General features: G+C 42.1%; 1 long non-coding RNA gene across 2 annotated transcripts; it reads right to left on the reverse strand.

Moving 5' to 3' along the window:
- Positions 1-3,550: 3,550 nt before the first annotated feature.
- Positions 3,551-26,779, reverse strand: LOC110743037. Of its 2 annotated transcripts, XR_002521429.2 has the most exons (5): positions 26,109-26,779; positions 25,776-25,925; positions 25,239-25,643; positions 9,450-9,504; positions 3,551-3,721 (listed from the first exon to the last, which is right to left on the reverse strand). It is a non-coding gene; the product is annotated as an uncharacterized LOC110743037 (long non-coding RNA). The 2 variants fall into 2 exon arrangements; XR_002521430.2 differs by lacking the exon at positions 9,450-9,504 and having other exon boundaries at positions 26,109-26,776.
- Positions 26,780-27,401: the final 622 nt, after the last annotated feature.

Here is a 27,401-nt window from a genome sequence, read left to right on the forward strand (position 1 = left end):
CAGTTAATTAAGAAACAAAATTTGCAATAATCATACCACTGCTGATTATTATAAACCTATTATATTTTAGGATTCACATAATCCATTTCTAGAATTCAAAGAAAAAAAAGCCCATCCGAAAAGTAATAGATTAGATTATATGTAAAAATTGACATGTAATAGCTTAATGTAAAAATGGACAATTTCTGCATTATACAATAAAACCCTGTTTTGAAGTATAGCATATTCATAGAAAATTTCAGGTACAGTAAAGCCAACAGATCAGGAGACGGCTGCCATTGATATGATAACTTGTTACTCATAGTTCCCAAGAGGCAGGGGCATGACACACCATGGGAGATCACATGAGAAGCACCAGTGTCAGTTAATAGTCAGAGGGAGGGAGAGGGACTGTGTACAAGGGCCTTTATTATGGTTTTTCAAGAAAGAAACGGGTGAGACAGGGTAAACAGGCTTAGAATTGACTACTGTGAATAATTTCAGTCAGTTCTGGGGTCTAGGGGGCTCTCCCTGGTTTTCTGGTACCTAGTTCTTGTGTTATTAAGACAGGTGGGTAGTGGCCTGGAATGTGAAAGCTAGACAAAGGAGGTGGCTGGTGTGTAGGCCCTGGATTTGTTTGTTGACGTTTGACAAGTATGCTCAAAGGTGAGTCATTTACTATCTCTAGGAATTAGTTAACCTTAGAATGGGCCAGCTCCTTCAGGGTCAGCAAAGCTCCGAGAGGTCAAAGCAACAGAATAGAAAATAAAAGACATGCTTAACACATTCTACAATATCAATTTAAAAGCTAAAAATATAATATAAGCTTCCCAATGTATAGAATATGTTCACCTCAAAGAACTCTAGACCGAATGACTACTCATACCTAATAGTCCCACGTGGTCACAAATTGATATCCTCATTGTCTCTATGTCACATGGAAGTAAGATAAGAAATAAAGGAGCCTCAATTCTTACATAATTGTAATTGTTTTAAGAGAAAAGGAGGGTTAGGAGGTAGAAGTTATAGAATAGTAATTTTTATAATAAAAATTATTTTTCATATAGGCATTTCAATATAAAGGTGCTGTTTTTATTATAAAGGCAGAGTTGAACAACCAAAATACCACTGGGCAAATCCAATACTTGATTATATCTAGTTTATTTTTTTTATTTTTTTTTTTAAGGTTTTTCTTTTCCTATTATTACCACTACTCTATTGTTGGGAACACTCTCTTTATACATACTTCTCATGTTTTTCACATTTATCACTCAATGTTATGATAAAGAAAACACAAACTTTTAAAAAATTTTTAATTTTTTATTTTACTTTAAGTTCTGGGATACATATGCAGAACGTGCAGGTTTGTTACATAGGTATCCATATGCCTTGGTGGTTTCCTGCACCCATCAACCTGTCATCTAGGTTTTAAGCCCTGCATACATTAGGTATTTGTTGTAAGGTTCTCCCTCTCCTTCCCCACCAACCCCCAACAGGCTCCGGTGTGTGATGTTCCCCTCCCTGTGTCCATGTGTTCTCATTGTTCAATTCCCACTTATGAGTGGGAACACGTGGTGTTTGGTTTTCTATTCCTGTGTTAGTTTGCTAAGAATGATAGCTTCCAGCTTCATCCATGTCTCTGCAAAGGACATGAACTCATTCTTTTTTATGGCTGTAACACAAACATTTTTGAACAAAATAATAAAATTACTCAATCAACAGCATTTTTTAAAGCAAAGAACATTAATTTTTATTACTCTGTTGTTGTATAAGGAGTTGAGTAATTTTATTCACCAGGAAATTCTCATGTAATAAGGATACTCTTTACCAAGGAGTTTAGTAGAGATTAGGGTTTGACCAAGAGGAAGGAAGTTCTAGAGAAGGAGAGAAGGAAGAAAGAGAGGCACCTTGGAAGGAAAGTGTCTGGGAGAGTTTCAGGAGGGAAGTGAGACTGAGAAGAGGTTCAGAGGCGCAGCGGCCACTGAGGAATTTGAAAGAAGTAGAAAGAAGAAGCAATGGAGCCTCCTCATTGGTCTTGGAACTATAAAAATAACATCTGGAATTACTTTTAGTGACTTTTTTGGTGTTGTTTTTTTCTTTGAATCCTAGAACTGGATTATGTGAATCCTAAGATATAATAGGTTTATAGGAATCAGCAATGATATGATGATTGCAAATTTTGTTTCTTTATTAACTGATTCTGTTGTCACCAAAAAGTTCTATTTTGGTTATATTTTTTCACATGTATCACTCAATGTTATGATAAATATACTCAAATGCTTTAGAGTAACTATGTTGCTCACTCAACAGTTTCTTTTTTTGTTAAGGCAAAGGTGTTAATTCTTTGCTACCTTGTTGTATAAGGAGGTAAGGAATTTTATTCACAAGGAAATTCTCATTTAAAACTAAAATGAAGCCTCATTTGCTATTTTGTGTCCTTAACTGCTACAATATGGTACTTTTCAAACTAAGGAAATTTCTTTGATTAGTATAGTGGGTTTTTTTCCTATATTGAGTTGAGAAATCGTTTATTTGGAGACAAATTAACTTTTCCTTTTTATATACATGTTCAAAGTTTGTTTTTTTCTGATAATTGCTACATTTCTATTTTGAGTAGTATAGTTGTGTTCTTTTAGTGGCTTGTAATATGGTTAAAAAGATTATACTTTTTGCTTTCTTCCCCCTTAACATATGTTTATAATAGACTTCAGAGATATTTGTGTATTTTCTATTTCAGATGTATGGTTTAAATAACTATATGGAATCTATGATAATTATTGTTCTTTGAGAATCTAATCCATGTGGTTACAAAGTAGTCATATAACTATAACTATCTGATACTGGTGAACCTGGAGAACACATTTCTTTTTAAGTTTGACTGTGTTTTTGTCTTGATAACATGCCATTTTTGGCAGTTGTTCATCAAAGGAGATCCCCATGAAGTAGCCACTGTAGGCATCAGATATTAAGTAGGTATTAAAGGAGGCATCTCTTCTAATGAAATTCAGGAATCTTTGAGGTTTGTGAGAAGAGGAAGAAGAAGAAAGAGCACAGCCCCTTTCCCAGACAGAGTGTGTGGCTGGCCAGCATTACCATCTCAGAGCTGGCCGTGACAAGCGCCATCTGCCATGGCGGTTCAGCTCTGGCCTTTTTCCAGAATGGCAACATCAATGCTATAGTTCCCTGTGAAAGTGGAGAAGTTAATTATACTTTAAAACTTTTTTCTGTTGCCTTAAAGATGCTGACTTTCATATATAGGTAAGAATATACATGTATAAAATGCAAGAATTATGTGATGAATTTTCACTTGAACGTGGGCATTAAACGTAAGTTCTAGAGCCAGATTGGCTGAGTTTGAGGCCTGGTTCTGTTGCTTACCACTCCTATGACAGGGGAAGTTACACAATCCTTCTAAGCCTCAGTTTCCCATCTGCAAAATGGGAGTGGTAACAGTACCTATGGCACAGTTGTGAGAGCTAAATGAAATTGTGTAGGTAAAGCATTTAGGAGCACACAGTAAGCATTCAATACATGCTATTATTATTATTATCATCATCAATATCACCAGTCATTTAAATAATAGGCTTCTTTATTACATTTGAAATAATTTGTTGTATGGTATAATGGGAAGATCACTGGACTTGGAGTCAAAATCAATGGTTTCTTGGTCCCCATTTTACTATTATTCCTCTGTGATGCTTTCAGCATGCTTCTTATCCTCTCTGGGCTTCAGCTTCCTCACCTATAAAATAGAATGAGATAATGCTTAAGTCCTCTTTCAATATATTATTTGCTTCTTTTTATGACTTCTACTAAAACTTACAGTTGTCTTTTTAAAAAACCCTGCCCTAATACTAAACCTACACTAGTAGTATCTATACGTGCTCTCTCTCTCTCTCTTTTACACACACACATGCACGCACACACACACGTGCACACACACACAAACACACACACACACAGTGAGAGAGAAAATCTTACTGCGGGATTTACTTTATATGTCCCTAGGCTGATGTGAATCATTGAGCAACTTAAAAATCGTATTGGAGGCCGGGCACGGTGGCTCATGCCTGTAATCCCAGCACTTTGGGAGGCTGAGGTGGGTGGATCACAGGGTCAAGAGATTGAGACTATCCTGGCCAACATGGTAAAACCCCATCTCTACTAAAAATACAAACTGGTTGTGGTGGCGGGCGCCTGTAGTCCCAACTACTCGGGAGGCTGAGGCAGAAGAATCTCTCGAACCTGGGAGGCAGAGGTTGCAGTGAGCCAAGATCATGCCACTGCACTCCAGCCTGGGCAACAGAGCAAGACTCCATCTCAAAAAAAAAAAAAAGAGTATTGGATTTTTCTTAAGGTCATAGTGATACTGCACTGCAGAAAATGACTAGTGTTTTCTAGCTTAATACACACACACACACACACACACACACAAACACACACACACCAAACCCCTAACATCTTACAAATAAGACCTTTCCATATGAGTCCATAATTTTTTGGCCTTTCAACCTGATTTTTTTTTAAAGATGGGATCTCGCTCTGTTGCCCAGGCTGATGTGCAATGGCACCATCTTGGCTCACTGCAATCTCCGCCTCCTAGGTTCAAGCGATTCTCCTGTCTCAGCCTCCTGAGTCGCTGGGACTACAGGTGCACACCACCACACCTGGCTACTTCTTTGTATTTTTAGCAGAGATGGGGTTTTGCCATGTTGGCCAGGCTGGTCTCAAACTCCTGGTCTCAAGTGACTGGCCCGCCTGGGCCTCCCAAAGTGCTGGGATTACAGGCGTAAACTAGCGCACCCAGCCTAGCCGGGTCATTTTGATGTAGATTAGTTTTGACTTAGCCTTCAAAACTAACACCGTTAATCAAACAACTGACACTAAATATGTATGTTTTGAAAAAAGTTACCAAGATAGTTTGAGTTCTTCTGAAAGTTGAGCCTGAATCAAAGGCTTGGAGGAGGGGTGACCCCAGGAAATAAGGGAGTGGAGAGAGGTAGATTAGGAAATAGGGAAAACTGATATACAGGTGAGTTATCCAGGTGATAGAAGTACAAGTCCACCTGGATCTCTGAGTAGTGTGGGTCTCTGAGTAGGTAGCCTCTCAGAATTGTCTCTCTGTTGGATGAAACCCTGGGGCATTCATCATCCACCACCAGTTCTGTCCATCCATTGGTTGGGGTTGCCCTAGGAGTGTTAATTGTCTTGTACGTCCAGACTGTGTTTTGTAAGGGCCTGGTGGGCTCCTGGGAGTTCAGTGAATGATTTGAGGCAAGATGTGGAGACTAAGGTGAGGGTGTGGGGTGGGCTCCATAGGCGTATCTGAACTAGCAGGAACTGTTTACTGCAGCTGTGACCAAAATCAGAGGTGAGTCAAGAGGCTGGGACACAGGGCACCAAAACAGGCTGCTACAATTTCCCCTTAATGTGGCCACCTGCTGTCTCACCCTGTTTGGGACACCCAACTTTTCCTTGGGCCTCTTGCCCTCATTGTGGTGGGAGTGAGTGTGAGGAATGGGATGGGGGGGCACTGGGTTGAAGATTAGGGATATCCATACGTCTCTGGTGAAAAGTTTTAATTTTAAAAATGAAACTGTTTTTACAATGGTATATTGTTATTTTGATGTGGGGGTGAGGGCAGGGGAAAGAGACAGAGGCAGCGTAAGGCTGAGGGTGAGGTGCATGCAATGTCAGGGATGTTTGTTTGAAATATTACTAGGCAATAAAAAAATGGTGTTTCTTTATTTTGATGCAGCGTTTTGATAGGATTGACAAATGGCCGAGCAAAATGTCATGCCTTCAACCCCCATGTCAGAACGCCTGTTCTGATCAGCAGCGTAAGCACATTCCATACAGCTGGATCTAAAAGAACTAAAATGTAAATGATTTTGGATAAGTTAATATTTATGCTAAGTTTTAATTGTATATATTTAAGGTGTACAACATGATGGTTTATATACCTACCTTGATATACATATACCTAGTGAAATAAGTACTCAAGCAAATTAATATATCCATCATCTATCTCATAGAGTTACCTTTCACGTACATGCATGCTTGTGTGTGTGTGTGTGTGTGTGTATGCTAAGAGTATCTCAAATCTACTCTTTTGGCAAATTACCCATCTGTAATACAATATTAACTATAGTCCTCATGTTGTACATTAGATCTCTAGACTCATTAATCCTGTGTAACTGCTTTATGCAAATATTTGTATTGAAAAGACAAAGATACTTGGAGATGCATATTCGGGTGACATATCATTCTTTCCATAATTATGAAAAGGTTGATCAATATTTTGAGAGAATCATTTTGACAATGATAATTCATTGCAGGCTAAAAAAAAACCCATGTGACTTTCAACTTTTAAAAATTACCAGATAACATTCCTAATAGATACTGCCACCTCTCCTGGCCCCATCCCCTCCTTGATTCTCATCTTTTCCTTCATTCCTTCTCTCTTCTATAAGAAAGTTATTTTAAATATTTATGTCTTCATTTATTGTTTTTCCCCAATAAATTTACCACATTAGCCATTTTTAAGTACAGAGCTGTTAAGTACATTTATACTGTTGGTTGTGCAAACATTACCACCATCCATCCACAGAGATATTTTCATCTTGACAAACTGAAACTCTGTACCCATTAAATAATAACTCCCCATCCCCATACCCCAGGCAACAACCATTCCACTTTCTGACTTTGACTACGGTAAGTACCTCATATAAGTGGAATCATACAGTATTTGTCTTTGTGTGACAGGCTTATTTCATCTAGCATAATGTCCTTGAAGTTCATTTGTATTGTGGCATGTATCAGAATTTCCTTCCTTCTTAAAGCTGAATAATATTCCATTATATATATATATATATATATATATATATATATATATACACACATACATACACACACACACACAAACAAACACACATCAAATTTTGTTTACCATTCATTTATTGATGGGCACTGGAGTTGGCTTCTACCTTTTAGCTGTTGTGAATAATATAGCTATGAAAATGGGTATACAAATAATCTCTTTGAGACCCAGCCTTCAGTTCTTTTGGATGTATACCCAGTCGTGGAATTGCTAGATCATATGATACTACTACTCTTAATATTTTGAGAAACTGTCCTTCTGTTTTCCGTAGCAGCTACTCCGGTTTACATTCCCATGCACAGAGCATGAGAGTCTAAATTTCTCCACGTTCCCTCATACTTATTATTTTCTGGTTTTTCAACAGTAGTCACTCTAATGAATGTGAAACACTCTTTCTCCTTCCATTGGTACAGGATGTGAGGATTCCAGTTGCTTGGAATCAGTTGTCCTGGAGATCCTCTGGGTAAAGGAAGCCAGTAGCTCTTGGCCGTGGTTACAGAAACAAGACACAAGATACACTGAGCTAGAAAATGCATTGCTGTGCAGAAGTTCATTGGGATAACACGAAATAGGCTCACCACAGCCATTTATTGTGTTTTAATAGATTCGCTCAGGATAAATGGGAAAACAAAACCTCTTCAGTTATGGTGCTGTGATAGGCATGAAGAAAAGCTGTCTACCTTGGTTTTGCTCCAGTAGTTTTGCAAGAAGTCAAAAGTAGTGAAGATCTAGATACTCTGGAGGATGTCTGGGGAGTGGGATGATGAGCAGTTAAACTTGCTATGAGTTATGCTTCGGTGAAATGCTTCCTTGGAACAAACGCATCTATAATTCTCATTAATGTTTGTCATGGAGCCTCACGGCAGTGAAAGAAAAATTTCCAATGTGACAGCATATTCAAGGTGTGGTCTTGGGGTTTCAGCCAGCTCCAGGAGCTTTGGCTTTGATCTTCATTTTTTTTTCTTCGCTTCTGGTGAGGGTAATTCCAGGGACTTTTTAACGTCCTGTCTGTACTTGTGGCTCACTCTCTTTGCACACACAGAAGCAATTTCTACTGTACGGGAACGGTTCATTTCCCCATGACCCCCACATTTTGTTTTTCAAGTGCTCAACAATTAGGAACAAGTTTATTGTCATCCAGTTGAGGCAGTTAAGTGGGAGCATCACACCAGTATTTGTGAAGGAGTGGGCTTAAATATGGGTAACAGAGGAATGTGATGTGTTTACGCCGGCAACAACCTAAGACATTAAACTTCCGCTTCTCCTGATCCTACACCTCTCCTTCCCCATCACCAGTGGTTAGGCAATAGGGTGACTGTTATGGGCTGAATTATGTTCCCCTCCCCCTCCCCCAGTTTATATGTTGAAGCCCCAACCCCTGTATCTCAGAATGTCACCATATTTGGAGATAAGGTCTTTACAGAGGTGACTGAGGCAAAATGAGATCATTAGGGTGGGCCTTAATCCAATATGAGATGTCGAATGGAGACACCAGGGGTCCTGGGGCACAGAGAAAAGACCATATGAGGACATAGCAAGAAAGTGGCCATCTACAAGCCAGAGAAGGAGGTCTTGGAAGAAACCAACCCTGCCAACACTTTGATCTTGGACTTCCAGTCTCCAGAGCTGTGAGAGAATCAATTTTTGTTGTTTAAGCCCCTCAGTGTGTTGACTTCGTTCTGGTGACCCTAGCAAACCAATATAGTGGCCTTGTGCAGGTGAGACAGTTGAGAAAAAAAAGCAAAACTGGTTTTCCCTCTTTTCCGGTGTGTGTGTGTGTGTGTGTGTGTGTGTGTGTGTGTGTGTGTGTGTCAGAGAGAGAGACAGAGAGATTAGAGGGCGGGGAGGGGAGAAGAGAGGAAGCAAGTTAACTGGAGAGAGAGCAGGTGAGTTTTCTTTTGCAGAACAGAGTTAATGAAGTGGCCACTCTGCCTTCCCTGTGCCTTTCCTGTGAACCTGGGAATTAACACTCGTCCCTCCCACCGCATGCAGCGGCTTAATTGCCAACCCACGAAGTCCCAGTAGGATCCCCCAGGCCCGGCAGAGCCTGGCCTACGGTCCTGCGGGCTCTCCGCCTAGCTGCTCGGTACTCGTAGGGTGATGGGTCGGGACTTGGTGGGAGGCAGAGGGACTTCGGAGGGCAGGGCGGGGGCGAGATGGCCTCTGGTTTCTGTGGACAACTCGCTCAGGGTGTCAGCCACGGACTCGCGGCGCGGCTCTGCAGAGCGAAGCAGGAGCTCGACCCTTTCGCAGGGAGGGAGGGGGCGGAGGTGGCCGCACTGCCTGAGGGGTCCTACCCCTCCGGAGGACGCGAGGCAAAAGCCAGGAGGCTCACGACGCCCCCTGCGTGTCACATGACAAGGTCAGCCGCGTTGCCACCAGAGGGCACCAGCGGCTGGGACCCGCAGGAAAGGGAGGAAGAACAGGTGAGGCGAAGGCGAGGGCACCAGAGGGCGGCCTGCGACCCGCGCTGCTTCGCAGAGGGGCCTCCACCTGGACAGTGACGGAAGTCAGAGCGACTCAACAGGACACATTCGCACCATTTGCACGGCTGGGTGAAACGACAACCCCTCAGCTGGGCTCAAATTACCTGAAGGGTCTGTATCTCCAACTGATTAGCTTTCGGTTTTCCTCTCCGGCTGCTCCTAGGGCACCGAGGGGGAGAGTTCCACACAGCAGAGTCATTAAAATTACCAATAAAAAGAGGAAAACTGCTACATATTTGTTCTGATTGAGCTGAGAATCCTGAATCCCGAGAATCCTGAAGTAGAATTGGTTCAGGGACCACCATTGGACAACTACTGTGTAATCCTCCGTCATACAAATGAAAGTCTTCTTATGGGTGTGCCCCCCATGGTATGTCTAGAGGCTGGATTTTAGGACTAACACGAGCATGGCTGTGCTGTAGTTTAACGCAGAAAATTCCAATGTTAGAGCAGAACACTACTAGACGTAGTAAAGAGGGCCACTTCATAATAATAAAACATCATATTTAGCAGGAAGAGAGAATACTTGTGTGTACTTAATAACAGAGCTTTGTGATATACCAAGGAAGATGGACAGAACCATTAGGAAAAATAGACAAATCCACTCTCGTAGTTCAATATTTTTAACACACTGTATTAAGTCATTCTTGCATTGCTATAAAGAAATACTGGAGACTGGGTAATTTATAAAGAAAAGAGGTTTAATTGGCTCACAGTTCTGCAGGCTGTAAGGCAAGCTTGTCCAACCTGTGGCCCACAGGCCTCATGTGGCCCAGGACAGCTTTCAATGTGGCCCAACACAAATTCATAAACTTTCTTAAAACATTATGAGACTTTTTTGCGATTTTTTAAAAGCTCATCAGCTATCGTTAGTCTTAGTGTATTGTACGCCTGGCCCAAGACAATTCTTCCAATGTGGCCTATGAAAGCCCAAAGATTGGACGCCCCTGCTTTACAGGAAGCATAGCGGCATCTGCTCAGCTTCTGTGGAGCCTCAGGAAGTTCACAGTCATGGTGGAAGGTGAAGTGGGGTAGGCATCTCACATGGCAAATGCAGAGGCAAGAGAGGGAGAGCTGGAGGAAGGTGCCACACACTTTCAAACGACCAGGTCCCGAGTGAACTCAGCGTGAGAGCTCAGTGATCACCAAGGGGATGGCCCAAGCCATTCATGAGGGATCCATCCCCACGATCCAAATACCTCCCACCAGGCCCCGCCTCCAACACTGGGGATGACAATCAACATAAGATTTGGGTGGGGGCCGGGCACGGTGGCTCATGCCTATAATCCCAGCACTTTGGGAGGCTGAGGTGGGTGGATCATGAGGTCAGGAGTTCGAGACCAGCCTGGCCAACATGGTGAAACCCCGTCTCTACTAAAAATATAAAAATTAGCTGGGTGTTGTGGCATGCCCCCATAGTCCCAGCTACTCAGGAGGCTGAGGCAGAAGAATCACTTGAACCAAGGAGGCAGAGGTTGCAGTGAGCCGAGATTGTGCCACTGCACTGCACTCCATCCTGGGTGACAGGATGAGACTCTGGCTCAAAAAAAAAAAAAAAGATTTGGGCTGGGACAAATCTCCAAACTATATCACAGACTTTTCTCAATTATTGAAGATCAAAAGATTGTAAATCAATAAGGACATGAGTGATTTCAATACTACTACTAGAACCAATAATACTATAATATAACATAAAACCTTGCATCTAAAATTTGGAGGATAAATATATTTTTTACCAGTACACCTGGAACATATACAAAAATTGACCATGAATGAGCCATAAAACTCATCTCAACAAGTCTCAGAGATCACCTATTTTGACTCTAGTGCAATTAAGGTAAAAATCGACAGAAAAGATAACAATTTTGTGTGTTTGGAAATTAAAAAAATAAAATTCTAAATACCCAGTGAATTAAAAGAAGAAAGCATAAATTCGAAAATATTAAAAATAGAATGGTAATAATACTACACATCAAAATTTAAGTATACAACAAAAGAGGTATTTCATGAGAAATTTTTAGCCTTAAAAGGAAAAGCTGAACATTTAAGAAAGGAAATAATAAAGAGAAAAGTAATGAAACAGAAAATGAAGAAACAATAGTGAGTATCAACAAAGTTAAAAGCTGGCTCATTGAAAAGGCAAATTTCTGGCAATGTTAAATAAAAGAAAATCTGCAATTAGACATATGGTAATAAAATTGCAAACCATCAAAGACAAAGAAAAAAATGTTAAAAATGTATTACCCAATAAGAACAAAATTATACTGTCAGTAGAGGTATCAAGAGCAAAAATAGAAACCAGCAAAGAAGGAAACAATATTTTTAAAGTGCTGAAGGAAAATAGCATCAATGTAGAATTGTACACCCAGTAAAACTTTTTCAATAAGAAGACTGAAATACAGATTTTTCTGATAAATAAAAGCTGAGAGTTTATCACCAACAGATTGTCACTAAGGAATTTCTAAAAGATATACCTCAAGAAGATGGACAACAGCTTCAGAAGAAAGAGCCAAGCTATCTACTTTGGGAGGCCAAGGCAAGCGGATAGCCTAAGTTCAGGAGTTCAAGACAAGCCTGGCTAACATGGTGAAATCCTGTCTCTACTAAAAATACAAAAATTAGCCAGGTGTGGTAGTGGGCACCTGCTATCTCAGCTATTCAGGAGGCCAAGGCAGAAGAAATGCTTGAACCCGGAAAGCTGAGGTTGCAGATCATGCCACTGCACTCCAGCCTGGGCGACAGAGCGAGGCTTCGTATTAAACAAAAAAGAAAAGAAAAAAAAAAAGCCAAGATACCTAAACATAGAAAAGGTACAGTAAAAAATATAGTATAAAAGATAGAAAATGGTACACCTCTAATAGGGCGTGTGTTAGTCTGTTTGCATTGCTATAAAGGAACACCTGAGGCTGGTTAATTTATAAAGAAAAGAGGTTTAATTGACTCACAGTTCCTCAGGCTATCCAGGAAGCATGGCACTGGCATTTGCTCAGTTTCTGGTGAGAGCTTCAGAAATCATGGTAGAAGGCCAATGGGAAGCTGGCATATTGCATGGTGAGACAGGGAGCGAGAGAGAGAGACAGCAGGGAGGCGCCACACTCTTTTAAACCACCAGATCTTGCATGAACTCAGAGTGAGAACTCACTCATTATCATGAGAGCAGCACCAAGTCATTCATGAAGGATCTGACCCCATGACCCAAACAAGTCCCACCAGTCCCCACCTTGAACACTGGGGATTACATTTCATCATGAGATTCGGAGGGGACAAACATCCACACTATATCAGGCACTTGTCATGAATGGAGCTTGCCGGAGTGGAAGTTGCTCTGGATGAGTCAGTGAGTGGGTGGTGAGTGAATGTGAAGGCTTGGACATTACTGTACACTACCAAAGGCTTTATAAATGTATACTTAGGCTACATTAAATTTATATTTAAAAATGTGCTCTGACGTTGGCTATAATGTTACTAGGCAATGGGAATTTTTCACCTCCATTATAATCTTATGGGATCACTGTCTTATATGCAGTCTGTCATTGACTGAAATATTGTAAAGCATGTGACTGCAGAATGTTTGTTTTCAAATCAGTCCAAGGGAAAAATAAATTGGTAAAGAACCTTAATTAATCCCCAGGAATTAAAAAAAAAGAAGAAAATATACACATAAACACACACACACGTGTGTATATAAATGTATAATAAATGTATTAATTTAAATCTTATTTGGTACTTTTTGTTTACCCTACTCATATAAGATGTTGGAAGTAATTTAACTATATCAGAAATCACAGTAAAGGTAAATGAACTTCTTCAGTTAAACAGTGCTCAAACTGTATTTAAAAAATACAATGATATGCTATTTTTAGAGACACACCTAAAAGTTAAGGACAGAGAAAGATTGAAAGAAAAAATCTCTATAACAAAAGAAAAAATATGTATATTTCAGGTAACTTCCTTCACTATTAGAACCAGAATTCTGGAGTCAGGCTAAAGGTTTCATGCTTCTTGCCCAGATGCTTGTTCTCCCAAGTGCCATGTGTGTGCCATTGCTCCTGACAACACAAGAAGTCAGTTTTCTAGTTTCCTAGGAAACTTGAGTACAGGGTCTTCTCATGCTGGGGCCCCATCACAACTGCTGTGGATCTCCTTGGTGGTTCATCAAGAGGCATGGAAGGATGCTCTTTTTCTCAAGTATTAAGAAGTCAAGGATGACAATATATTTTAAGTGCTGAAGGGAAAGAATTGTCAACCTAGCATTGTATACCCAAGAGACCTGTTTTTTCAAGATAGGTGACTTCATCCCTGTAACCTTGTTTAAAATTATGTCTTGGCCAACGCCCTTTGGGTCCCCTCCCATTGTATGGGAGCTTTGTTTTCACTCTATTAAATCTTGCAACTGCATACTCTTCTGGTCCGTGTTTGTTACAGCTTGAGCTAAGCTTTCACTCGCCGTCCACCACTGCTGTTTGCTGCCATCGCAGACTTGCCGCTGACTTCCACCCCTCCAGATCCGGCAGGGTGTCTGTTGCTCTCCTGATCCAGCGAGGTGCCCATTGCCGCTCCCAATTGGGCTAAAGGCTTGCCATTGTTCCTGCACAGCTAAATGCCCGGGTTTGTCCTAATCGAGCTGAACACTAGTCACTCAGTTCCACGGTTCCCTTCCATGACCCACGGCTTCTAATAGAGCTGTAAAACTCACCGCATGGCCCAAGGTTCCATTCCTTGGAATCCGTGAGGCTAGGAACCCAGGTCAGGGAACAAAAGGCTCGCTGCCATCTTGGGAGTGGCCCACCACATCTTGGGAGCTCTAAGAACAAAGACCTGCCCAAAACATTTGGTGACAACCATATGGGAATTCTCCAAAACGGTGAGTAATATCAGACCACTTTCACTTGCTATTCTGTCCTATCCTTCCTTAGAATTGGAGGAAAATACCAGGCACCTGTTGGCCGGTTAAAAACCATTAGTGTGGCCGTGGGACTAAAGACTCAGGTGTGAGGCTTCCTGGGAAAGGGCTTTCTAACAATCCCCAACCCTTCTGGGTTGGGAGTGTTGGTCTGCCTGGAAACAGTTTCTGCCTTCACAGTTTTCCTGGGGAAGCCAAGGGTCAACTACAGGCAGAAAGCTATCATTCCGAACTCCCAGCATTAGCCGCTTGAGATCATGGCACAGCCAGAAGTCTCTACTCAACAGTCGCCCATGCGTGCGCCCCTACCTTTCCTTCTGACCCACATCTCCTGGGTCCCTACCACGACTTTCTTGAAAGCGTAGCCCAAAATTCTCCTTACCTCTGAATCTACTTCCTCCGATCCCTGCCTCCTAGGTACTAATGGTTCAGACTTTCATTTCCTCTAGCAAGTTGTATCTCCAAAGGGATCTAAGGAAGCTCTATGCTGCATCCTTAGGCATCTGGGCTATGAACCCAGGGAGTCTTGTTCCTGGTGTCCCTCCCAATTTAGGCATATAGCTCTTGACATGGGCAGTTATGTGGGACCCATTCCCCACCACCCTTGCCAGGGCCTTAGAACGGATGACCCAGTATTTTAACAGCTGGAACTGGGTCTACAGCAACCTAATAGATCAGGATGAAAGCGAATTGAGTAAGTCAAGGCAGAGAGAGAGAGAAGGAGGAAAGAGAGGCAGAGAGAAAGAAAAAAAAAGAGAAGTAGTAAAGAAAAAAACAGTGTGCCCTATTCCTTTAAAAGCCAGGGTAAATTTAAAACCTATAATTAGTAATTGAAGGTCTTCTCCGTGACCCTATAACACTCCAATACTACCTTGTTGTCAGTGTAAACAAGGGCATAGCCTGAAAACACTGAGACCACTGACAACCTGTAGCCTTCCTATCAAAAATCCTTAACCCAGTAACCTGCGGATGGCCCAAATGCATTCACTCTGTAGCAGCAACTGCTTTGCTAACAGAAGAAAGCAGAAAAATAACCTTTAGAGGAAACCTCATTGTGAGGACACCTCACCAGTTCAGAACTATCCTAAGTCAAAAAAGCAAAAAGGTAGCTTACTAACTCAAAAATCTTAAAGTATGGGGATATTCTGTTAGAAAGAGATGACTTAACGTTAACCACTGAAAATTCCCTTAACCCAGCAGATTTCCTAACAGGGGATTTAAATCTTAATTACCATACAAAGGTCCGACCAGACAGAGGAGGAACTCCCTTCAGGACAGCTCCTCCCAGGTGATTGAGGAAAAAACACAATGGTTATTCAGTAATTGATAGGGAAACTCTTCTAAAAGCAGAGTTAGGAAATTTGCCTAATAATTGGTCAGCTCAAACGTGCAAGCTGTTTGGACTCAACCAAGCCTTAAAGTACTTACAGAATCAAAAAGACTCTATCTCAATTCTAACTCAAAATGTTACCTGCACACTCTCTGAAACGAATTTGTATAAGAACTGTTGTTTATGGGAATGCATCTTGATGGGGCAGCTGGGTTGTTATGAAATACTCAGGAACCCAGCCCAGCTCTAGGACTCACCCCGAGCACAAAGGCAATGTTGGGCACGCTGGTAAAGGACTACTAGAATCCAGCAGCCTGGACCCCTTTCTTTGTGGTCAAGAAAGGCTGGAAAAGGGGTGCAGAACTGCTACATCGGTGAGCGTAACTAATCCGATAACCAGAGGTCCATGGGTGGTTATGCACCATGGAAAGGAATAAGCATTAGGACCATAGAGGACAATCTAGGACTAATGTTAATCGGAAAATGATTAGGGGTGCTGGCATCCCTATGTTCTTTTTTTCAGATGGGAAACATTCCCCTCAAGGCAAAAATGCCCCTAAGATGTATTCTGGAGAATTCGGCGCAGTCAGAGTGTATGTACCTTTTACCCTGTCAGACTTGAAGCAAATTAAAATAGACCTAGGTAAATTCTCAGATAACCCTGATGGCTATATTGATATTTTACAAGGGTTAGGACAATCCTTTGATCTGACATGGAGAGATATAATGTTACTGCTAAATCAGACACTAACCCCAAATGAGAGAAATGCCGCCATAACTGCAGCCCCAGAGTTTGGCGATCTCTGGTATCTCAGGTCAATGATAGGATGACAACAGAGGAAAGAGGAAAGAGGAAATTCCCCACAGGCCAGCAGGCAGTTCCCAGTGTAAACCCTCATTGGGGTGCAGAATCAGAACACGGAGATTAGTGCCACAGACATTTGCTAACTTTCGTGCTAAAAGGACTAAGGCAAACTAGGAAGAAGCCTAGGAATTACTCAGTGATGTCCACTATAACACAGGGAAAGGAAGAAAATCCTACAGCCTTTCTGGAGAGACTAAGGGAGGCATTGAGAAAGCATACATCTGTCACTTGACTCTATTGAAGGCCAACTAATCTTAAAGGATAAGTTTATCACTCACTCAGCTGCAGACATTAGAAAAAAACTTCAACAGTCCGTCTTAGGCCCGGAGCAAAACTTAGAAACCCTATTGAACTTGGCAACCTCAGTTTTTTGTAATAGAGATCAGGAGGAGCAGGCGGAACAGGACAAACGGGATTAAAAAAAAAAAAAAAAAGAAGGCCACCACTTTAGTCATGGCCCTCAGGCAAGCAGACTTTGGAGGCTCTGGAAAAGGGAAAGGCTGGGCGAAAGGAATGCCTAATGGGGCTTGCTTCCAGTGTGGTCTACAAGGACAGGTCCTTTTAAAAAAGATTGTCCAAATAGAAATAAGCCACCCCCTCACCCTTTCTCCTTATGTCAAGGTAATCACTAGAAGGCCCACTGCCCCAGGGATGAAGGTTCTCTGAGTCAGAAGTCACTAACCAGATGATCCAGCAGCAGGGCTGAAGGTGCCCACGGCAAGCACCAGCCCATTACATCACCCTCACAGAGCCCCGAGTATGCTTGACCATTGAAGGCCAGGAGGTTAACTGCCTTCTGGACACTGGCGTGGCCTTCTCAGTCTTACTTTCCCGTCCTGGACAAATGTCCTCCAGATCTGTCACTATCCAAGGGGTCCTAGAACAGGTAGTCACTAGATACTTCTCCTAGCCACTAAGTTGTGACTGGGGAACTTACTCTCTTCACATGCCTTTCTAATTATGCCTGAAAGCCCCACTCCTTTGTTAGGGAGAGATATCCTAGTAAAAGCAGGGGCCATTATATATTAGAATTAGGAGAAGGAAAAAGGGTAAATATATATACGGACTCTAAGTATGCTTACTTAGTCCTCCATGCCCACGTAGCAATATGGGGAGAAAGGGAATTTCTAACTTCCGAGGGAACACCTATCAAACATCAGGAAGTCATTAGGAGATTATCATTGGCTGTACAGAAACCTGAAGAGGTGGCAGTCTTAAGTTGCCGGGGCCATCAGAAAGGAAAGGAAAGGGAAATAGAAGGGAACCACCAAGCGGATATTGAAGCCAAAAGAGCCGCAAGGCAAGACCCTCCATTAGAAATGCTTATAGAAGGAACACTAGTATGGGGTAATCCCCTCCAGGAAACCAAGCCCCAGTACTCAGCAGAAGAAATAGAATGGGGAACCTCACGAGGACATAGTTTCCTCCCCTCAGGATGGCTAGCCACCAAAGAAGGAAAAATACTTTTGCCTGAAGCTAACCAATGGAAATTACTTAAAACCCTTCACCGAACCTTTCACTTAGGCATTGATAGCACCCATCAGATGGCCAAATTATTATTTACGGGACCAGGCCTTTTCAAAACTGTCAAGCAGATAGTCAAGGCCTGTGAAATGTGCCAAAGAAGTAATCCCCAACACTTCAGGCCGTACGTTTCAATCCCTGTATCTTTAACCTCCTTGTTAAGTTTGTCTCTTTCAGAATCGAAGCTGTAAAACTACAAATGGTTCTTCAACTGGAGCCCCGGATGTAGCACATGACTAAGATCTACCGTGGACCCCTGGACCAGCCTGCTAGCCCATGCTCTGATGTTGATGACATCGAAGGCACCCCTCCCGAGGAAATCTCAACTGCGTGACCCCTATTATGCCCCAATTCAGCAGGAAGCAGTTAAGAGCAGTCATCAGTCAACCTCCCCAACAGCACTTGGATTTTCCTGTTGAGAGGGGGGACTGAGAGACAGGACTAGCTGGATTTCTTAGGCCGACTAAGAATTCCTAAGCCTAGCTGGGGAAGGTGACTGCACCTACTTTTAAACATGGGGCTTGTAACTCAGCTCACACCCAACCAATCAGATAGTAAAAAGGGTTCACTAAAATACAAATTAGACTAAAGCAGGAGGTAAAGAAATAGTCAAATCATACATCGCCTGAGAGCACAGGGGGAGGGACAATGAATGGGATATAAACCCAGACATTCAAGCAGGGAGCGGCAACTCCCTTTGGGTCCCCTCCCATTGTATGGGAGCTCAGTTTTCACTCTATTAAATCTTGCAACTGCAAAAAAAACAAAAACAAAAACAAAAAGAAAGAAAACAAACAGAAAACCCCCAAAAAACAAACAAAAAACAAAAAAACAAGAAAATAACAACTACGTCTTTTTCTCCTCCTTTCAACCCAACCACTCTGAATATATTTTTTTAATCATAGAACTTATCCCCATCTGACATATTGTATATTTTTCTTATCCATTTAATTATTATCTCTTTTTGTCTTCCTCTCTCCCCCAGGAGAACACAAGCTTCAGGAGGGCAGAGATTCCCAGGGAATAATACATAGAGTCCTTCAATAAAGATTTCTGGGAGTTAAGGTGTTACTCATGTCATAAGTACAGTCTTAACTTCACAGAAGGATGTACAGCGATAAAAAATAAATTGTTTTTTACAATTCTTCCTGTTATCCAGTTATCACAGGATTAGGTCCTTACCAAGGAGACTGTGTCTGACTTCTAGGCCAGCTCAGGCCCTGGCTATCTCTTCCTTCATCACTGCTTCAGAAGGAACCTGTACAGATTACACAGCCATTTATTCTTTCTCTTCTGAGTTTAAGTGGTGGTTTGGCTTGTTTTAGGAGTGACTTTTAAAGACAAAAGTTTTGAGATCCTAACCAATTGGAGATGAATTAAAATTGAGATAATGCATTTCTGATTGAGTCATTATTTTTTTCCCTCAAAGTGTCGTTTATACAGTAACAGGTATTTCCTTGGCCTCTTGCTTGAATCTTCAAAATAGTTACAGAAAAAGGTGATTAACAATGATTTTAAGGCTCCAAGCGGTCCAGCTAGTGGAATTGCCAGCAATGCCTTAAAATTCTGCCTTGTAGCCTAGTGTGTACATGAGTGTGTGTATGTGTGTGTGTGTGCATGTGGGGTGTGTATGTGTATGTAACTGTGTGTGTGTGAGCATGTGGGCGTGGTGATATGCATTTGTGAATGTGTGTATGACTGTGTGGGGTGAGTCTGTGTGAAACTCTTTGGGATCCCTCATGACCACCTCTCCTTCCTAGCAGGACCTGACTTAACGCTCAGGTCACTGTGGAGATAACCCCTGCCTGCCTCCCTCTACCCCTGTAGCCTCTGCTGCCTAGTGCCACACGATCTTGCTTAGGAGGCTTTCTCCTTCCACTAACACCCTGTGACTCCAGGCTGCCATTGCCTCTTCCTTTGAACTTTCTCTCAGTATTGCCATCAACTGCTCAGGGAGCTACTACCTGGAGTCTCGTTGGTCCAACCCAGTTGCTTGCTTGGCTGAGCCATAGGAAGTGGCATTGCATTTTTCTACCTTAGGACCACCTCTTCCTCATCCTCCCTCTGTCCTATCCCTTCCATTTTGACCTTTAGGGAGTGCTCCACTCCTTCACGTCTAGTTTCTTCCTATTTTGGTGTTTGTTATAATCATATCTTTTCAAGAACACACTATTCCACAAAATAATACATGAGTAGTTTCCTTAATGCAGTATTTATGCTTCTGTTTCATAATTATTATTATTTCTTTTTTTTTTTTTTTTTTTGAGACAGAGTCTTGCTCTGTTGCCCAGGCTGGAGTACAGTGGTGCGATCTCAGCTCACGGCAACCCCTGTCTCTCGGGTTCAAGTGATTCTCCTGCCTCAGCCTCCCAAGTAGCTGGGATTACAGATGCCCGCCACAACACCCGGCTGATTTTTCTATTTTTAGCAGAGATGAGGTTTCACCATATTGGCCAGGCTGGTCTCAAACTCCTGGCCTCAAGTGATCCACCCACCTCGGCCTCCCAAAGTGCTGGGATTACAAGCATGAGCCACCGTGCCCAGCTTAAAATTATGTTTTAATGGCTGATAGTGATGTTTCCCTCTATTGTAACTTGACATTTTAGCTGCTTAAAACAAGAAGCTTATACTCGGTAAACGCAAACACTTTTCTCCTCTAGAGGCTTTTTGTTTTTTTTGGCATTTATAAACCTCTCTTTGGACACTTCATCTTTTTCCCCATCCTTATGCAGCAGAGTATGTTCAGCTTTTGGAAACAATACTTACCAGTTTTATAATTTTGCTGGTTCTTGTCTCCTCTTAATTGCTCTTTGGATTTTCTCCAAAATGTTAGCATTTATCTCCAATTAAAAGGTGCCAAAAACATGGCCACATTTCTTCCCCTATCTTGGAGCTAAGCTGACTTGCTTCCTAATTGAGCAAGGCATGAAACTCTGAATATAGCCAGTTGAGCTGTTAAACCAACAAAGAATCAAATTTCGAGCTCCAAGAAGGACATTTTTATAAGGAACATAATATATTTTGAAAAATTTCAGTGACAGAATCTCACTCTATTGCCTAGGCTGAGTGCAGTGGCACAATCTTGGCTCACTGCAACCTCGAACTCCTGGGGTCATGCGATCTTCCCACTTCAGCCTCCTGAGTAGCTGAGACTATAAGTGTATACCACAATGCCCAGCTATTTTTTTAAATCAAAAAACATTTTTTTAATAAAAAAATTTTTAAATTTTATATGTAGAAATGGGGTCTTGCTATATTGCCCAGGCTTGTCTCGAACTCTTGGGCTCAAGTGATCCTCCTGCCTTGGCCTCCCAAAATGTTGGCATTACTTACAGGTGTGAGCTACCACACCTGGCCTGGTACATTTTAAAATTGGGACCCACAGTCCTTTCTCTAACACAATGGCTCTCAAACTTTAGAATCAGCTGGAAAGCTTATTAAAATGGTGTAAGCCTAGGCCTGTCACATACCAAATTAGAATCTTCAGAAAGTAGGGTCCAGGCAAGTCTGGGAACCACTACCACAACATGTAAATAACTGAGGATTAAGGGCCTATTGCTACAGAATCTTGAGATTGAAATTGTTGCAATTTGAATGATTTTATTCATTTCAATAAGGGAAAGAAAGAAGGGGACTAGCAATTAGTGAGTGCAAACTTCAGCGCCTTTGCACCTCCTGTTTTTGCTACCTGGGATGCTCTTTCTCCACATGTCAATTTCCTGTCTCCTGCTCAGCAGTTAGTGTTAGCTAGAATGTGCTCTGATCAGAGAACTGTTCCATGACAGTCTTTTTTTATTGTTTGAGATGAAGTCTCGCTCTGTCGCCCAGGCTGTGGTGCTATCTCAGCTCACTGCAACCTCCACCTCCCAGGTTCAAGTGATTCTCAGCCTCCCAAGTAGCTGGGATTACAGGTGCGTGCCACCACTCCCGGCTAATTTTTGTATTTTTAGTAGAAGTGGGGTTTCGCCATGTTGGTGAGGCTGGTCTCAAACTCCTGACCTCAAGTGATCTGCCCACCTTGGCCTCCCAAAGTGCTAGGATTACAGGTGTGAGCCACTGCGCCTGGCCAATAGTCTTGTCTAAAGAAGTATCACTTCTTCTCACTCCCACTTTCTATTATTTCAACCTGTTTCATTGCCTTTATAGTACTTGATAATCGTTGTCTGAAGTTATCTTGTTTATAGCTTTATAGTTTATTGTCCTCTTCCCCTATTGGAATGCACTTCCTAAATCCTCAAGCCTAGGACAGTACCTGGCACGTAATAGGTGCTTAAAGGTGAATGAATGAATAAATACGCTAGGTTTATTTATTCATGATTTCACTGAATCCCCACGGCTACCTAGTAAAGTAGACATTGTTCTGTCTGTTTCATGGTTGAGGAAACTGAGGCTCAGAGAAAGTAAATCACTTAGGCCAGGCACAATGGCTCATGCCTAAAACCCCAGCACTTTGGAAGGCTGAGGCGGGAGGATCATTTGAGGCCAGGAATTTAAAACCAGTCTGGGCAACGTAGCAAGACCATACCTCTACAAAAACTTAGCTAGGTGTGGTGGTGCACACCTGTAGTCCCAGGAGGCTGAGGCGGGAGGATTGCTTGAGCCCAGGAGGTCAAGGCTGCAGTGAGCTTTGATCATGCTACTAGAGATAGGGTGAGACCCAATCTTTAACAAAAATAATAATAATAATAATAATAAAATTAAAAAAGAAAGGAAAGAAAATCACTTGCCCCAAAGTCACTTGGTTAGTGGCTTATGTTATTGGAATTTGAACCCAGGTCTGCTTGACCTCACCGTCTATGTTTCTTCTAGTAGCACATATCAAGCAGTAGGAGATGCTGTGCCCAGTTAACAGAAATGGAAATGATTTCCCTGTCCTCAAGGTGCCTGTAGCTCAGTGGGATGACAGATTTGCAAACACATATAAAGACAGGCAAGGTTTAAACATGGTGATGACAGCTAACGTGGTAATGATGATGCTTTGAATTGCCCTTTTCTCTGGGAATGGCACCCCCATCCATCCAGTTTTTCAGATAACTCTTTGTTTTATCACGAATGGCCATCCAACCACTAAGTCCTGTTAATTTCTACCTCTTAGTTATGACTCAAATTGCAAGGGATATGGAAATATATCCTCATGGACATGTTCTTCAGAGAGGTGGCCGTGCTTCTTCAACTGATCTAGTGGAATTGCCCTGTTACTTCCTCACTCATCCTCTCTAATCCATTCTCAGTCTGCAATCCATCTTTCATTTCATCCATTCTGGAGTCAGACAGTGCTTTGTAAAACAAATTTTATTTCACCTCTTTGCTTAAGACTCAAGAGCTACACACAGCTCTTAATGTAAAGTAAAAACTTCTTGGTGGCCCAGTCACTCTTTATTCTCTCAGCTTCTTCTTCTTCTTCTTTTTTTCTTTCTATTTTTGAGACAGAGTCTCACTCTGCAGCCCAAGCTGGAGTGCAGTGGTGCAATCGCCATTCACTGCAACCTCTGCCTCCGGGGCTCAAGCGTTTCTTGTGCCTCAGCCTCCCAAGTAGCTGGGACTATAGGCACATGCCACCATACCTGGCTAATTTTTTGTATTTTAGTAGAGATGGAGTTTCACCATGTTGCCCAGGGTGGTCTCAAACTCCTGAGCTCAGGAGATCTGCCCGCCTCAGCCTCCCAAAGTGCGGGGATTACAGGCTTGAGCCACCGCGCCCGGCCTCTCAACCTTTTCTCTTATCATTTTGTCCTTTCTCACTCTACATTCTAGCCTTCTGCTACTTAATACAATATCAACTCTTGCCTCCTGACCTTTGCACATGCTGGATGATTCCTTCCCTCACTCAAGCTGAACATCTCCTGCTCACCTAGGAAGCCCTCCCTGATCACCCAAGTTGAATTAAGTGCCCCTCATCTGCGCTTCCAAAAGACACTATTCATCCTCACATCATGACACTTATAAATGATATTGTAATTACTTTTTTGTCTATATCCTTCAAGAAGGCATGTTCATCATTGACTGCTAGTGAATAGCATTGTGCCTGACATTCAGAAAATGCTTAATACTTTGTTGTTGTTTTTGGCACATGAAGGAAGTAAGTTGCTGGTGATATAAAGGCATTTGTGATGGAATTTCAGGCAGGAGGGAAGGACCTGTTTTGATAGACAGAAACCTGGTCCTCTGTCTTGTCTGCAACCACTGCCATAACAAAATACTACAGACTGGGAGGTTTAAACAACAGAAATTCATTCTCTCATAGTTGTGGAGGCTAGACATGCAGGATCAAAGTGTGGGCCGAGTTGGTTTCTACTGAGGCCTCTCTCCCTGGCTTGTAGATGGTGTCTTCTTGCTGCGTCCTTCTGTGGGCTTTACTCAGTGTGGACTGTTGATATGGTTTGGCTGTGTCTGGACCAAAATCTCATTTTGAATTGTAGCTCCCACAATTCCCATGTGTTGTGGGAGAAACCCGGTGGGAGATAATTGAATCACGGGGGCGGTTCCCCTGTAATGTTCTCCTGGTAGTGAATAAGTCTGACGATATCTGATTTTATAAGGGGTTCCCCTTTTGCTTGATTCTCATTCTCTCTTGTCTGCTGCCAGGTAAGACGTACCTTTCACCTTCCGCCATGATTGTGAGGCCTCCCCAGTCACATGAAACTGTGAGTTTATATACATACACACATATATATTTAGATGGAGTCTCGCTCTGTCTCCCAGGCTGAAGGGCAGTGGCGCGATCTCAGCTCACTGCAACCTCCACCTCCCGGGTTCAAGCGATTCTCCTGCCTCAGCCTTCCGAGTAGCTGGGATCACAGGCGTGAGCCACCACAGCTAATTTTTGTGTTTTCAGTAGAGACAGGGTTTCACCATGTTGGCCAGGGTGGCCTCAAACTCCTGACCTCAGGTGATCCACCTGCCTCAGCCTCCCAAAGTGTTGGGATTACAGGCGTGAGCCACCATGCCCGGCCGAAACTGTGAGTTTATTAAAGCTCTTTTTCTTTATAAATTACCCAGTCTAAGGTATGTCTTTATCAGCAGCATGAAAATGGACTAATACAGTAAATTGGTACTGGCAGCACAGCCCTGTGTCTCTTCGGCTTCGTGTAAGGACACCAGTCATATTGGATGAGGCCCCCCCGATAATGGTTAAGCATATACAGCCTTGTTTTAATTTAACTGCGCCTTTAAAGGCCCCATCTCCAAATAATCACATTCTGAGGTACTGGAAGTCTGGACTTCAACATATGAATTTCGTGAGGGGACAAAATTTCATAACACTCTCTTACCTCCATGTGGACAAGCTGAAGGTCTGTGCCAGCTCTGGAGCTCCCTGAAGAATGGGTTGAGGCCTCTGTTGTGAGCAAAACAGCTTCTCCTTCACCCATTTCCTGCCTTCTTCATTTCTACCAGGTGGATCTCCTGGTATGGCATTACATTACTAAAAATGGCAGATAAATGGACTCCATGCCACTCTGTCTTAGAATCTGTGTCCAGAGAGCCTTTCTATGACCCTCAAATTACAGGACACGATGGCTACTTATCTGCATATATTACAAATTCTGATCTCTGCTTCGGCAGTATCACACTAAGTAAGATTGAAGAATTTATTCTCTGAGGAGCAGCACCATTTAAAAAGAAAGATGTGATAATATTACCAGTCTGAGGGGTGACATTTGTATAATCCTCAGTAGCTGAAAAATGACAGAAAAAAAAGTATCAGATGAAGTTTCAACCCTGAGACCCATTTTATTACCCGTTTTCTGTCTCTTTAGTTCCTTTTTGGAGTCATTACATTGCCAAAAATATATGCAATCCTATTTTACCTTTAGAGATTCCTTTCCAACAGCTCGCTGGTTTTGTTGATCAAATAGGCCTATTCACCGAAAGAAAATCTGAATGCTTACCACTGCACAGGTACCTTTCTGTTGGTCTTTAGGTTGTGTTTTTTGAAATCTCACGTTATTTGACAACACCTTCAAGAGAAGAAGAGTTATGCCTGACTAGTACTGGCATTGTAGATGGCAGAATATCTCAGGGTACATAGGAACTGGTTTCATTGATCCAAAACCTACCTTTCTTCCCCTCCCTGAAGGCATTCCTAAAAAGTATGGGAAGAAAGTAGTAATCAATAAGTTAGAAAAAATTAAAATTCTTACCATGTGTCTAGGTGGATTCTGGCTCAGTGTTTGTTTGGATAGCCCAGGAAGATTCATGTAGGGAGTGATGGAAGGTTCTATAATAGCTCCTCCAGCATCTTCCCTTTCCTGCTTTGCTCCAGGTGATGACTTGGTTCTTAGAGGGCTGCTGTCAGCTATTATGAGATGAGGCATTAGCTAATAATAGCCGGTCCTATGAGCATCTTGCCAGGAATTTGTGTAGCCCTGCAGTCATTAAAATTATGAATTCAATTTTGGATTGACAGACTGTGCCAAATACGACTTTAGCCAGAGTATACTTATTGAAGTCAAAACCTGTTGAGAACTCTAAAATTACCAGAGCTGATGCACTCTGAATCACATAGTCCTGAGAATTGAGGTGTCCTGAAAGCACAGGGTGTTTTTTTCATTAAACCAGTAATGAATTTATTAATTCATGTATTCACTCATCAAACATTTCCTGAGTCCTATATCAGGCACTGAACCTGATCCTGGTAACAAAGACCAATAAGATGGTCTTCACCTTCTAGGAGAGGGGTTGGCACACATTTTCTCTAAAGGGCCAGAGAGAAACTATTTTAGGCTCCGTGGGCCATACGGTCAATGTTGAAGCTGCTCAATTCTGCCACTGTAATGCAGAGGCAGCCAAAGACCATACATGAATGAATAAGAATAACTGTGTCCCAATAAAATATTATTTAAGGATGCTGAAATTTAAATTTCATATAATTTTCATGTGTCAAACAACATTATTTATTTTTAAAAACGATTTAAAAATGTAAACATCATTTTTAGCTTATGAACTGTACAAAATCAGATGGTGGGCTGAATTTGGTTCATGGGCCACAATTTACAGGCCTCTGTCTAGGAATGAATTATTGATCTCTTTGTGGGGATGGACATGCAAATAGGTAATTCCCATATGACTTGTAAATGTGTCAATCAATTAAGACTGTGCTATGGGAATACAAGGAGGAAGCCATGAATTGTGCACCAGGGTATGAAAGGAACTTCACAAGGGGCTAGATGTTAGATCTAGATTTTGGAGGAGGGTAGGTTTGCCAAGAGAAGCAGTGAGAGGACCTTTCAGATCATTAAGATATATAGTGGAATGAAGGGCACTGATTTTGAGGCATAATGAGTGGCTCAGAATAGCTAGAGCATAGAATCTAGTGTGATGGGAGGTAGTGAGGTAGGGGAAGGAATTTGAGTGGGATGAGCGATGAGGCTAAAAGGACAATGAATCAGCAGTTGTGTCAAGCCGTTGAGCCTGACTTTATATGCAATGTGAAC

This window comes from Papio anubis, chromosome 6 (assembly GCF_008728515.1).
Source record: "Papio anubis isolate 15944 chromosome 6, Panubis1.0, whole genome shotgun sequence".
NCBI lineage: Eukaryota > Metazoa > Chordata > Mammalia > Primates > Cercopithecidae > Papio > Papio anubis.